Source organism: Rhipicephalus sanguineus, unplaced genomic scaffold (genome assembly GCF_013339695.2).
Source record: "Rhipicephalus sanguineus isolate Rsan-2018 unplaced genomic scaffold, BIME_Rsan_1.4 Seq366, whole genome shotgun sequence".
NCBI lineage: Eukaryota > Metazoa > Arthropoda > Arachnida > Ixodida > Ixodidae > Rhipicephalus > Rhipicephalus sanguineus.
The window spans coordinates 17,408-32,620 of NW_023615109.1; the positions used below are offsets into that span (position 1 = coordinate 17,408).

At 44.6% G+C, this 15,213-nt stretch overlaps 1 long non-coding RNA gene across 2 annotated transcripts; it reads left to right on the forward strand.

Moving 5' to 3' along the window:
* The first annotated feature begins 208 nt into the window (after window positions 1–208).
* On the forward strand, window positions 209–10,042 carry LOC119377144 (uncharacterized). Of its 2 annotated transcripts, none has more exons than XR_005180758.2 (3): window positions 209–455; window positions 4,856–4,994; window positions 9,895–10,042. It is a non-coding gene; the product is annotated as an uncharacterized LOC119377144 (long non-coding RNA). The 2 variants fall into 2 exon arrangements; XR_005180759.2 differs by lacking the exon at window positions 209–455 and adding an exon at window positions 1,235–1,424.
* The last annotated feature ends 5,171 nt before the right edge of the window (window positions 10,043–15,213 follow it).

Genomic DNA, 15,213 nt, shown 5'->3' on the forward strand with positions numbered 1-15,213 from the left:
GGAATTTCCTAGGGACAGCACCAAAAAGTGGTCTGGCAACGCGGGCATGTTTTGGTGCGAGCGTCTCTATCCCGTACAAAATCCTTTTGTGTTCGAAAGCTAGGTACCTAGGGAGAGAATCTCTAGGGATTTTCGATGGTGGCGCCGTCACATCTTGACGGAGCTTTCTGGAACGCCGCTTCGCCGACCGGTGTCTGCTGTTCCATGCTGTTCCACGTGTGCATGTACGTACGTACTGTACGTACGTACGCGCGTTCGTCTCTTGTCTCTGTACCGACGACGATGACCGCGAGTCGTGCAGCTTTCGTTTCGACAGCGTAGTCCGTGAACTGGTGTCCCGTAGCGACTTCGTCGTGACTGCCTCGGAGAACGTCTAGTACTGCCTTTGCTTGATTGACGGACGTCGAGGGCGAAACAGAGCGAAGGTGCTGCAATGCGCTGCCTTGCCACCACGAGTAAGTAGCCATCTCTGTTATTTCGAGTTGGGAGTGTCTAGCGTTACGTCTAGACGTAACGGTACGAGCCGTTGCAGTTACGTCTGGACGTAAGAATAACAAGTCTTAAAAGTTACGTCCAGCGTGGCAATACAAATACAGCCCGTTAGACCTACCGAACCGATTGGCCTCTGTGGCGCAGCGGCTAGCGTGTCGTGCTCGGAACTGCTAGGACGCTGGTTCGAACCTCGCTGCTGGTGCTTTTTTTTTTTTTTTTTTTTTTTTTTTTTTTTTTTTTGTCTCGGGTGTTGCTGAACTCTGTTGCCAGAGAAGCGCGACGCGGCTCTTGGGTTACGTACGCCTCCGCCTGCCCCGAAGGGGCAGGCTGCGCGGGCTAAACAGCGCGTGGCCGCGACAGCGGCCAGTAGCGCGTGACCGTGACCCTGCCAACCGGCCATTGAGCGTTAGCGAAATGGCCGCACTCGCGAAGCGAGGGCGAAGCCACGATTAGGTTGCCGCGCCCGAAGGGCGCAGAGGGCCTTCACTGAGCAACAGGAAAATAATGTACTCACGTTTGTGGAAAGCCACATGACTAGAGTCCCTAGATTTTCCCTGCTCTTCAACAGGGAAAAATCTAGGGACTTTAGTCTGGACGTAACGATAGCGGTGACTACAGTTACGTCTGGACGTAACCCTAGCAACAGCCTTTTCGAGTTTTGCTTCGCTAGTCTCTGTCGCGCGTAATAGCCACAAATGCCAGCGTGCCTGTTACATAACAAATTGTGATAATATAGCCATGCTGCCGTTCTTACGTTGTGGATTCGGAGCGTGATAAACATTTCGAACTGCAGCACAAGAGGCTCATCCACGATCGCCGCGCGAGGAGAAAAAAATTTGCTGCGGAAGAACTGATCGTGCGTTTTCATGCACTACAGTCGCTACAGTTCGAAATGGTTAACTTGCACCAAGTCGTCCAGTGTTCGGCTTTGCGTAAGTGATAACCACTACTGATATTATCTCATGAACTAGTAGTAAGGGCACTCCCTTATCGTTAATCCTAGGCAAGTTCTTAGATTCGTTGTACTGCGGTAATGAATAATCCTGTTGACCGACTGGGGCGTTTGAAAACCTGGTACTTGTAAAGAACAGCTAAAGAACGACTTATCATTTTATTCTAACAGTGCGCAGGGCGATGTTTCGTTAACTTCGCCATTACTTGTACTAGTTTTATGTACCGAAACATGTCTTACAGTATGAATCATGCTTGCGTGGAGTGCCCAAGCCGTTCATTCAGCCGCCTTCTTTTGCAAAGGTACGCAGAGAGTGACGCCGTACCGCATACGGTCATACGGCAAGATGCAAAAATTCGAATGTAACAGAGAGTTGGAAAAACGCCAATGTTTTACTAATACAAAAAATGGAGACATGAAAGAATATGTCAGCCTCATCATTGTACAAAGTATTCACGAAGATAATTTCGAATAGGATAAGAGCCAAGTAAACTTTACTTTGAAGGGACCCTGAAACTGTCTGTGAAATTTTGTAAGAATTTAGGCTACATCATGATCTCATTTGCACCATGAATTAAGCCACGCACTGCATATCAAGGCAGCTGCAAGCAATTATAGTGACACCCTCCTCGACCCTGCTTTGCCTCCTCAACTTGTCAAACAGCCAACCATCACGCGCACTCGACAGGTCAAGCTCCATTGAGCACGCGCCGTCAGGCAACAGAGACCAAGTGTGTGGAGTGGTTGAGATCTGCTCTGCAACGTGCCGCCACACTATCAGCTGTTATTATATTCTCTTGTATAGTGACCATCTCCAAAAGCATGCGGACAAACAAAAGGTATATGAGAACGATCACCGATCAGCCTAAACTCGGGCAAAGTGTTTGTGTCTCCAGGGGTGAAGTTACAGCCACAGACACGTGGATCCTGCGGGCGTTGGGTGGATAACAAACAAAATACGTTGATAGGCTAGTTGGCTCATAATCTTCAAAATTGCATAACGGGAAATCGAACAGGACTTAGAAAGAACACAGATGCACAGGACCTGTTCAATTTTGCGCTATCCAATTTTGAAGATTAAGTGGATAGCGAGAGCAAGATTGCCGACTGCAGCGATGAGCTGAAGCAACTCCGCTTGCCAGATGGCTTACAAGCCTTGCACGATGTGTCAGCTTTACAAGTCACCACTTGCTAGATTTGTGCCACACAGCTCAGCTAGGGCATCAATGGTGGCAGAGAAAAAAAAAAAAGAAAATTTGCGATACACACTGTCACGCAGCTCGTGTCAACACGGAGCATGTTGTAATATAGGCAGGCGACGCTCGCTGCCAACTGAAAGTTCCGTGACTATTACTGTTATTATACTATACTGTTGCAAGTTACAGCTGTTGTAATGCTTATGTTACAGTTGTTCCAGGACCAGCAGCAGTGACACATATGTTGTACTATTATAGACTGCTGCGTCTAATCTCCATAAGCATTATTTTCATTCCGTATGTTTAGGTGGCAAACTTCGTTTAGCAACTTCACCGTTGTGTACCTAGCAGAGATATTCCAAGATAATCAGCTGACAGTCACACAACGAATATGAAGCTGTGCACTGTCATAATCACCTTACACACATACCACAGTGACTTGGAAACTTTTCCGAATCCTTTTGTTTAGATACAAACAGTTTATTACCAGCATGAGAAGAAGTACAGTGCTGAAATAGTGACTCCATTCCGTTCAGATGGTTGAGTTTCTTGAGCAGGTGACTTGACGAGGGAGCTTCTGCCGAATTTTGTTTACTAAAGTACAGCTGCCGGCAGGGCACCCATTTCACAGTCCCCCTCGGGAACAAAAAAAAACTCACCACTATTTGTTTGTTTATATCTTGCAATGTTTAAAATACCACTGGCGTAAGCATCCAGAAACACCTAGAAAGCAGCCCAAGAATAAAGCAAGAGAGGTGAATGACGATAGCCCTTATTGTGCGCCCTGCAAACTTGTCCGTCATTGACGTCGACTATACTCGTAGAATAGGTGAATTATCAGTGAGCCTGAGTAGCCACTAAATGCATCATACTGATAATGAGGTCACAAGTTGTCGCCAATTCGGGCACTTGCGCTTCCTTTAAAACCATATTAAAATGTGTTTAAGACTACGTTCACCAGCAATACATGGTTTGAGTTACCTATGTATGCGGGAGAATGGAACACAGAAGATTTTGGCTTTGAAGTTGCGTTGTCAGGGGGCCTTCAAAGGGACCGACAACTGGGCAGAACGTGCTATTAGATCCTGGTAGACATGAAAAGACCGTGAAATATAGTGACAGATTCCAGCATCCTTTTCGCGTTGCGAGTAGGATTTATATTTTTAAATAGTGCTTAAAAGTAACAAAAACCGCTATGTCGCGCAGCCTAGCGGAAGAGCCTTGAAGCTGGATTATGAAGTCGGTCACTTTTCTGCACGTATACGTAGTCTGATGCTGTCATGCACGCCATAATTGGTCCTCAGAGTTAGAGTATGCATATTATTATCTATCCCCGCTCAGTTCTGTGCTGCCTACGAGGTAAAAGGTGTTGCATGGTGAGAAGCGGCGCTGCCTTCGCAGCCGCCAGTGGCCCATATCCAGCCGTGGTGCATGCGCGCGGAGTGCACGCATGTGCAGTAAAGCGTCGCGCTCGAACACAAACCGCTCTCGCATTCACTGTTTGCAGCATGTGTTGTCAAGTGTGTTTAAGAGTTCATATTCGCCGCAGATAGAAAAATTCTGATTAAAAATGTTTCACGGCGTTTTCCACGTTACCATTCCATGGCTAGACAATCTGACCAATTAGCTTTCCGTTGCTCTAAAGAAGATAGGTACCCTAAAAATTGGTTGTCAGTCCCTTTAAGTGGCACAATCAATCAGTGCACAGGCCTTGTTGAGAAAACAAATGTATTTGCTCGTTTCAGCATTCTGCACATCACAAAAGTGGCTGGCTGTAAACATCTGCAGCCCCACCGCTGTGGGGCATCCGTTGTTCTCCAGTGAAACCCTATTAGACTACTATGTATGGTCGCTGTTGCTGAACAGCCATGTGCATAAAAATTAATGTTAAAGATTTGCTAAAAACTGCACATAACGAGCTGCTGCCCAACATCAACGTGCACTATGTGCCCAAGCATGCTGCTGTTGTCAAATTTAACACAAACATGGTTTTCATTCATGACCTTGAGAAATAGTTGGAATGCCTGTTCTGATTATGGACTGAAATGTTGCTAATCTTGGAAGTTAATTGTTCTTGGACACCTTGCACACTTGGTTCAGTGAATATGCTTGGTCAATATGAAAGTTTTGGAGTCTGAACATGCAGTCTGAATAATGTCTTTAATTAGAGACACCAGAGCAAATTTTCACATTGTACTTTTTATTGGCATTTCAGGAGCAACACACTAGGATGACTAAAGGATGTAACACTTCTGGACGGGAATTACATGTTCAAGAATTGTTTTGAAATGTACAAGGAAGATATTGGCATTCTCCTTGCGCCATCAGCTGTTCAACATCTGCGAGCTGCAAAGGTGAACACACTTTCATGTAAACAGGGCCACGTGTATGCACTGGTACAAGGTTGTTCAGTTGTGCTAGATAGAACAAAACACAATCCTAGTCTTCATGCACCAACCACAGAAATGAGGGCTGAACATCAGCTCCACAAGTGAAAGCAGGTTTCTAGCAGCCTCATATCAACAGTCACTCTGTTTAACTCAATCATAATTGCTCATTCCTCTGCTGTATTTGTGCGTGCATTTACCTGCTAGGCAATCATCGTCTAAACAAACCGTAATACTTTGGTGACTTGGCACTATCAAAAAAGAATTAGGAGAGGAACAAGTGAGGGCAGCACTCTCCTAGATTGTCCCCCTGCTATTTCCTTTTTTTTCAACAGTGAAGTTCTTTAAAAGGGGCCCTGAAACACTTTTTCAACATGGTTAGAAAACACTGCCGATCGGTAGTCGAGGCTCCTGAGAGCATGCAAGCCAAACATTATAGCGCAGCACAAGGCCCGGAATTTACCATTAATTCTGAAAGTCAGCTAGAAATCGTTCCCTCTTCTTTCTACAAATTATGCCATATACCCAAATTCACGGGCTGTCAGCTGACTTGAGCATCGTCAGCTGCATAGTTAACGGGGCTGCCACATGCCTGCGCATGCACTCACGATGCGTTCGAAAGGAAAAAGAAAAAGTGCACCAAGTCATGACGTGTAGATGATGTAACTTCTTTCCCCTGTGCCATCCTTCCCCTGCTTAGCTTCCAGTGCGCTCGTTGGGATGAGAGAGAAAGCAATTACAGTGTGCGATAAATCTCTAATTCCGCTCGTACGCACGGATTTAAAAAATTTTGGGGCGGTTGATTCGTGAGGCAATAAACTCCTTTAAAGAAGCCATTCGATGGTTACTTGCGAAAGAAGTTCCACCGTGAGGTGTTAGCAAAAACTCTACAGGTATGTGCCACAAAAAGTGGATATGTGCCAAGCAGCTCCTAGCATAGCATAGCTTTGCATAGTATAGTATAATATGAGGTGGGAAAGGAAGTGAGGGTAAGGAGTGATGTTAGGAGGAGCGGAGAGTGTAAAGCTTAGCATAACAGTCTTGTATAGTATTGGAGGCGAGGAGTTATGGAGTCATCCTCTTATCGGATGCACTGCACTTGCGTTCTAGGTAGGATAATGCCGGTGCACTCCTCATAGGTTTCGCTATCGGCGCTCTATGAAAAACATCACGTGGAAGCCCTAACAGACATTTCTGTGGATACTTTCAAACGAAAGAAGTTTTTACAATCAAAATAATAATTTTGGATGAGAAGAAAGCACAGAGTTGCTTACAGGCGCTATCTGTTTACATAAATTGTACAGTGAGTGCACCTTACGAGCGGTCGCCGGCATGGGACATCCCCAAACAATCTTCTTGCATGAAATGTGGGCAATCCGTAATGGTGAATTTAGGTGCGAGGAAACCAGCGAAACTCAAAAACAAGGACGATAGAAGAAGGCACATTCAAGCACACACTGTTTCCAGCGATGGTGTGCGCTTGAATGCGCCTTCTTCTATCGTCCTTGTTTTTTAGTTTCGCTGGTTTCCTCGCACCTAAACATGAATTAACCGGCCCAGATTTTCACGCTTCTGAATGGTGAATTCCATTGGTGGATTAGGAGTGGCCGACAAACTCTGTGCCGGAGCACTCCACTCCGGCGGAGAGCAACCGAAGGAAATCTGTCAATGGAACACGAGGGCCCCGCCAGAGCAAATGGTAGGGGGCGCTAGCGCATATTTGCTTCGCAAGCGCCCAGCATTTCTTGCGTTTTGCGCCGTTTTCACCTTCACGGGCGCGAGCGGAGAGAATGGGTGCGGTCGGACAGCGCATTGCATCGTGCATGTGGTACGCCACGCTCTGCGCGCACGTGCTGGGAGCTTGTGACTTCCGGTCGAATCCGCCGCTTTTCGCGGAGTAGGGGGAACTGCTCCAGATCTGCCAATGAAACATACAGGGAGCACTCTCAATCCGCCAATGGAACAGACTTGCTCTGAATGGAGCAGGAAAACTGCTACCGGAAGTGCTCCGAATCTGCCAATGGAATTCACCAAAAGAAATATACTCTTACAGTGGTCCGTCTGTATAAATAAATGGATCATACGAGAATGAAGCCTCAATTAAGCAATGACGCGGCCGTAGCATAAATAAGTATCTATAATTGTCAGTGTTGTAGGCATTACTGAGAAAAAGTAACTAAATACGTTACCCGTTATGCTAACAAAAAAGGAACGCGTTACCGCCCTACGTTACCTCTTAAAAAAGTTAACGTGTTATCATTACATTTACCGAAAAAAAGTAACGGACGTTACTTTTGCCGTTACTTCATGGTCAGAAATATTAATCACTGCATTATTGCTGCAGGAATCCCAAGTAACAATTTTATAAAGCTGATGTTTATATATTTACATAAAACTTCTAGCCCAAATGACAATTTTACGTGAAGTACAGATTTAATGAGAATAAGTTGGACAAATGTATCGTACCTTGGCAAGGGTATAGTTACCTAAAGTCGCCTGGACAGTTAGATGTGATGGCTTCTAACTTGCGTGAAACATGGTAAAGCCATTTTAAATATGAAGCATTTCTTAGCGAACCAAAGGCACTTTGAACGTTTCTATGTATACTTATCTACCTATCTATCTATCTAGCCGCCTACATCTGGTGTTCTGACTTAGTGTAGGCCAAAACTGGCATCGGAGGGTAAGAGAATTTGATGAACATGATAGTTTAGTCATGACATGAATAATGTGAAAATCCTTTCGCGTACGTCGTCAAACTCTTTCCTCCACATGCGTGTGGTACTCGCCCGTATACCACAGGCTGCAGTATGCGGGTATGTGCCACAGGTGACTGACAGTATAAATCAACCCAGAAACGGCGAGAACAGACATTGGTAATTTAAATGCGAGTGTGTTAATTAAAACCGATTTCAGCAGCATTGACCTGACGAATTCAAACATTAAAAATCAGGACCCCAGCAGAAAATCGAACCCAGGCATTCAGCGTGGCAGTCAGGTATTCTACCGCAGAGCTACGCCAGGTCTTGAAACTGATTTCGGAAAAAAAACCCAATGCAGGTGTAATGTCGGTGCAACGTCAGTTGTGGTTGCAGTGCTGGCTATCTAATTTTATAACAAGGCAATAAGCAATACTTATATACTCCTGTGATTCAGGCGCCATGTCGGGATTTTAATGGTGGTTCCAGTGTTAGCTCTGCTTTTCAAGCAGTCTAATAAGCTCTACATTTGTATTCCTTGGCTCAAAGCCAAAACATGCAGCACGGACAGCTACTCGCTGACTGCTTTGCATGGAACCGATTCCCACAAGGCGTGGGATCTGCCGAACTTTTTTCGCAGTGTGACTGCACAAAAGAAGATTTTATCATCAATGCTCTTCGTAAAGAAAACATCACAACCTGTATAATTGCCGCCAAAATTGCAAGCGTTTATGTGAAAGTGTTCAAGATCAGCCTCATTCGTGGAAAAATTTAATAACTACAGAAATGTGTACCCACAGTTGCCGATCGAAAGAAGCACATTCCTTTTTGAAAACAAAGTTACCGCACAGATTACTGTAAGGAGAAGTTTCCACAACTTCTTGTGGAATTTAAGCAACAGCTGCATTTCAAAGCTGTCATCGTAAAGATTGCCTCTCTTAGTGAATACGTCCGCACCTATACGTTAAATAGGCGCTCAGCAGACGAATTGGCCGGCAGCAGTTACAGTTCCGAAATAGTAACGAGTACGTTACTAAGTTGCTAAGCTCACGTTTTCATATTGCTGTGCTTTCAAGTGTTGTCAAGTGCTCAGCTGAAGCGGGAGAACTCCTCATTTAGTCAAAATTGCAGCGCAGGTGCTATTCAAAAAATATTGTTTTCAGCACATGTCGGTGCTCCCTAAGCAGACAATGCTACTGCTGATCATGTCTATCTGGCACGCTGACAGTGGCGCCAGCTTTACCAGTGGTGGGCCTCATGCCCAGTAGTATGGAAAAGGGAAGGGAAACAGAAGTGAGTGTGAGGAGGAGGGGAGATGGTGAAGCATAGCATATTCTTTAATAGTACACTATTGCAAGGAGTGGAGAGGGTGAGGAGGAGGGGAACGCCACCAGCTTTGTTTCCTCAGTCTTCGTGCCAATAGTACGTAGCTGCCCCCAGTTTTTTTTTCCTCTTCACTAACTGCCGCATTCAAGGACCAACTTTATACTTAACTTTTGACTTGAGTGTGTAACCGGCCCTTAAAGGGGTACTGACGCCTTTTTTTGAAGGCGAGTTTACTACGCCATACAAATCTCCTGTATGCAGAGACGCCTCTGAGCAAGTGTGAAGCTCAGGAAAGGCTGATGAGATATTTTATTTTTATATTAAAGTAACTTTTTCCATGGCACACCTACCGACACCGACACTAGCTTGATGTCAGGCTATAGTACTAATTGTGATGACGTCAGGTACCAAAAATTCGAAGATGGCCACTTGTGCGTCAGCAAAACGTTCAAAATGGCCGCTTGTGCGTCATCAACTGAGCCCCGATGCTGAGCAGCCGTGGAAACGTCACTATATATTGTGCAAGCACGTGACGAGAAGCTCATACCATGTTGTGACATCAGGGTACAGTAGGAACTGAAACTAGCTTTTAAAAACATATTGTAATTACTTTTTCAGGGTGCACTTGCGCTTAGCACTTCCGTTTGTAGGCTCTTGAGGGCTTGGCCTCGCATTTGACGCAAAAAAACAACTGAAATTTTTCGTGTCAGTACCCCTTTAACACCTTTTAAGAACGAGCCTTGCACTTAAGTGCAGCTTTTGTTGGCACTCACTTCAGCACAGTAATTGTAAGGCGGCACTGTCCTTTTAGATAATTATCGCTCTAACTTTTTTTTTTACAGGCTCTCCTGTATGACAAGGAAGCAGTAGACGCGGCATTCGCAATGCTCATTTTATGTGCTTCCAAGGGATGCGGCCAAAGGACGACCTGCAGATGTGCGAGTCACGTTTATGGGAGCTGCAAAAAAGAATTAAAGTGTATCCCCAGTGTTTGTTATATACTCTTATTATACTCTAACAGTATATTTCTGAAACATGGCGGATCGGTGGCACTGCAGAAAGCCAATGAATGCTTGTCAAAGCGTGGAAATACACAAAGCAGCATACAAACTTGCCACTCGTGTAGCCGTTGCATCTTTCCCTTGCCCCAAGGAAGCACGCAGCGCAGTGAAGTGGACTTACGAGCTGCCGTCCAAGGACACTGCACATGCTCAACGTAAATTTTTCTCGCTTAAAACAAAAATCACTATAATTAAACTTTCAGAATCGAATTTCCTTTGTACACCCTTCCAAACAAGTGGAATTTTAATTTGACTGCATCACCAAACTGCATGTGCCTGAACACAAGTCATGCATTTCTTTAACTCACTCTCAATTCCAAATAGCGTACAGAGGAGAGTTGTTAATACATGTACATTATACAACGTTATGCAAAGCAGCTTGAAAAGATTAATGGTCTGGGTTATTGGCGACAGAGGCGAGGAGGTGGTTCTATTCAGATGCTGTCTTTGGCAGAATTGAATCGAAAAAAAAAAAAAAAGGTTCGTCTGGCAATTTGGCACTTGGATTTGATGTGGTCTCTTCGTATTTCTGTGTATATGGGTGGTGCGACACCCCCATTTACACATTTTTCTATGTTTGCACCCCTCATTCTTCAAAACTTCTCGGTCATCGACCTCCATACTTTTTTGACACACTTACTGGCAACTATCCTGGCATGTGGTGTTATTGTATTGTGTTGATATACATTGTAGAATTTCTTAAAAATTCTCAGAATGGATGCAGAATGGCCTTTTTGCTTCACCACAAAGCATATCGCGAGACAGAATAGCGGACGCAATGGGAGGAAATAAGAAATCACCATTCCTTTTCTAGCAACCACTATGGCAACGTTCAAATCCCTCCCAAGGACACAGAAAAAAATTTTCTTGCAGTGACAGTTTCATGAAAGAGGTCGAATATTGCACTAAAAAGCTTGCCCACGATTTTTAGAACAGAATCTTGAGATGTACGAGTGCAATGTCGCGGACGTTTGGCATAGAAGGACCCCATCAAAGAGACGCGCCACGGTGGTGTGGTTATGGTGCTCGACTGCTGATCCGAAGGGCGCGGAAACGAATCCCGGCCACGGCGGCCGCATTTAACTTATAAAGGATGAGCGATAGACGTTAATGATACCCTGAGACGATTGACGATTCTGTACAAATGCTGTGTGGCCATGGTTCATGTGACTACAGGTTGTCTAAATCGTCTTGCTATACTTTAAATATTGCAATCTATGCACACTGCTCTGAAGCTCATATTTCTGCCCACCTTTTCTTGGAGAGCAATTTCATTCGTACAATCTCATTTCTTTCCATGTGGGTCTATTTGTGACCATGCGGAAGAACAAATGCGATATCGTTTTAAAAATCCGGACAGAAAGTTCTAGTTCGTTGGAATCGATCGAGAACTGAGGACATGTTTCGAACGAGAACAGAAAACACGATGCGTCGTCTATTCTCTAAAGTCCGTGTATGCGCAGCTCACGCTCTTACACATTAAAGACGCAGGCCTTGGTCAGCTATAGTTAACGCGATATTAAAGCAGACAAGCGTCATTCCCAATGCAAGGCAGAGGTAGCCGTAGAAGCACTACATAATCGCCTTACCACGCGGGCCGCGCAATATTGTGACGGTGCAGTGGCGTTTTGCTTACCTTCTGACGACCAGTAGCAAAGTGTCGCATATCAGATATTGATGCTTGATGTTCCGGATGGTGCTACATATGACCCACCACGTATATATCCATATAGATTTCACAATGTCACGAAGAACAGCGCAGAAGTTTGGAAGTTTGAAAGCACGCGTTGGAGCCAGAAAAGTAAACAGGAAGTCGCCATGACGCTTTGCAGTAGGAAGCAGGTGGCGCTTCACGCAGTCAGAAACCGAAACCGAAATTGCGATTTTAAGCGCCTTCAATCGATCCGTCATTTGTGGGCGCCAATCATAAATGCATAAAATAGAGAACTTTTTCTCCATGGGAAACATTTATTACTGTGTAACATACTTCTGTGCTCCAAGGGACCCAAGGAAATAGTTTCACTTAAACTGAAAGTTCACTAAACTGAATATTCACTAGAATATGGAACAGCCTTGGGCACAACGACATTGAGTCAAAAGTGTGAAATGCAATTTATTTTGAAAATAAAATCTGCAATTTTCATTTGGACTGGTGCCCTTAAAGGCCAACTCCGGCGATTTTTTGGCCATGTCAAAGTAATGGTGCTTTATGTTCCTGAGAGGTTACTGTTACGGGCCCCGATAGCAGAAATACTCGGCAATTGGAGAATAATTTTAAATAAGCAAAAAAGCGCAACAACCACCGAAAAAACCGAAACCCAACCGCGTGTACTGTCTACGTATGAAGTAGACGTTGTTACGAACGAACCGGAAGTCGTGCAAGGCATGCCGGTCACACCGGCGCAGGGAGTGCGAAAACTGTGGCAGCCGGGACGACCAGCGAGCGCCGGCCAAACCAACGCTGTCTGTCGCCTTGTGCACAGCAGACGCTCGCTGTAGCGGCCTAAGCGCCGAAGTTAGCGGTGCCGCTCGGCTGCGTCACTTCCGCCGCCTTGCCAACACTGACGTCACAGACGCAATGTTGCCAATAATTGTGGGAAGCCAGGAGGGAGTTTGCAGGACGATCTCTAAAAAATCATTTGCAACAATCTGCGCATGTCTCAAGCCTGTAATTTGACCATAAATGACGGAACGTGCAAAGGAACGTACCCAGCGATTTTCACTGAGATCCATCGACCTCGAAAATCGCCGAGTTGGCCTTTAAAGCGCAGAAGAGACAAAGCTTTCCAGAGAGTCTACGTTTCTGTGCACTGCCTCTGGCATAGCTTGTTGCTGAGACACGAAGTCTCGCAACTTTCTAAATACGCTACCGCCTCGACTAGAGTTACAGGATTTGAACCTGCCGCCGATGGATGGGCGATTAGGTGGCGGCTCGCATCGGCTATGCCAGTGCTGCAGTGCCACAAAACTTCGTTGAATTGATTTAAAAAATGAGCCTGGGTCCGCGGATCAAATATTTGGCTGAGCTCAAGGTGTGGAACAAAGATCTTAGTCTCGCGCTTTTCCACTCTCGCTGAGGCTTCGTAACATTTTGATCTGCAGAAACCAGCCGTAGATAAAAAAAAATAATAAAATCGATTAGTGACGTCGTGCTGACTGACCGGTAGTAGGGTTCGGCGCGAAGTTCAAAAATTCGATTTTGTACATTGTGTGTGATTGCAAAAAAAAAATTGTGATTGCAAAAACAAAGATTAAAGGTCCCACTCATTAAGAAAATCGATTTTGCCACTTGTGAAAGATTATGACAATTAAAACATTACAAGCTACTACACTTCAGAAATAGCCCTAGCTTTCTGTCCCAAGTCTCTAAATCACAAAGATTGGCTCTCAATGTATTATGGAGAAAAACACAATTGAAGAAAAAAAGGATGAGCCGCTGTCCCCATGGTGAAGCCCTCCATTGACATCTTCCTTTATTAGAACACACTGAATAGATCCTAATGATGACTGTGTTACTCCTAGTCTTCTACACACTTGTCAACACAAGATGTTGCTGTTGAGTGAGCACTTACTTGGTACATTAAATGACATTTGAAGTCGGGATCATGGCGGAATCCAGTCTGGAGGGTACATTTGAAATAAAAAAGAGACACAGACAGGTCCAAACAAAATGTTTATGACGTTTCGTCTTCCAAATAAAACGAACCACTTCTGATGATGTATTCATCGTGAACAAGGCTTCCATACTGGAAGTCGAAACGTCATAAACGTTCTAGAATGGTCGGTGCCCCCTTTTTTGTTTCGTAGTTAAATAAAATTTTAAGTTAATAATTGCACTGTGTGAAAAGTGAAATTATTTCATTTGAGACAGTCAAGATTTCAGTTATAAAGACTGCTTTATTTTTGTGCAATAAACATAGCTCATACAATTTCACTAAAAGAGTTTGAAAGAGCAACACTCAGCCAGAAGGAGTCTTACACAAGAGGAAGGAACGGAATGCACACACACACTGGGTGTCTGTGCTTGTACAATTCCTTCTTCCGTATGTAGATTTTGAACTATGTACTAACAGTCCAGCATCAGTCTCTTCAATAAAGTAATCGTTCTGTTTACCGAAAAACATAATGATGGGAAAACACACTCCCACATAGAAGAATATTATTCGAAAGCTGAAGAACAAAAGAAAGCATGGCAAGATCGCTACTGCTATGGTTATACAGTGACAAAATAATGTTACTGAAATCATTTCCATCAAAGAAAGACTAGTGCATTCAACATAAGCTTGGTAACGTTTTTATGAAAAAAAAGTTTTTCTGCAAGTATGATGACTGCTTACCGGTCTCCTAAAGTAGAATACACAGTACTACTTTAAATCATTTACAGCTTTTAAAAACACATAGGGTGGACCCGTACGGCTCTTGTCCCCTCTGCATACTTTTAGTTCCGTTTAAAAGGCCCCTGACACCAAAATCAAGACCTCGAGATGTTTGTGTTGTGTGATTGTCCTGCACACGTGGGCACTTCTGGCTGATTATTAGTGGCAAATGTTACCTTTAAGATATTTTAATTTGGTTTTAAAGTAAGCATGAGTGCTCATTTGAGTTGGCAGCACCTCGCAACACCTCCACTAATATGACACAGATGAAGGCCCCGTGTGACGTTCCACAAGAAAAGCCAGTATTGTTGACGTCACAAAAGATGGACAGGACGCACACAATACCACAACTGGCACCTGACGAGGGCTATTGCTTCTCGTCCCTCTCGCTCAGTTGTCGGGCTGCTCTCAGGGTGGCTTTGGCTGCTTAAGCCAGGAATGCTTTTCATTTTCCTGAGGGGACACGCACTTTACCGGCTTAACTCATACCAAAGCACCCACATCGTTTCATTCTTTATCGCGCGCGGGGCCCCCGATTTGAAAACTGCGCTGTCAATGTCACCAAACCTTTAGCGCACAATGTCTTAGGTGCTTCCCCGCTGTGGGGAAGTAGTTTCTTACAATCTCAGGCGGGTGTTTCAAAATGAAGCTAAAAGTGGCCAGAATTAGAGACACTAGCATTAATTATACGATATGTCAGAGCATTTATCACTCACTCAATTTC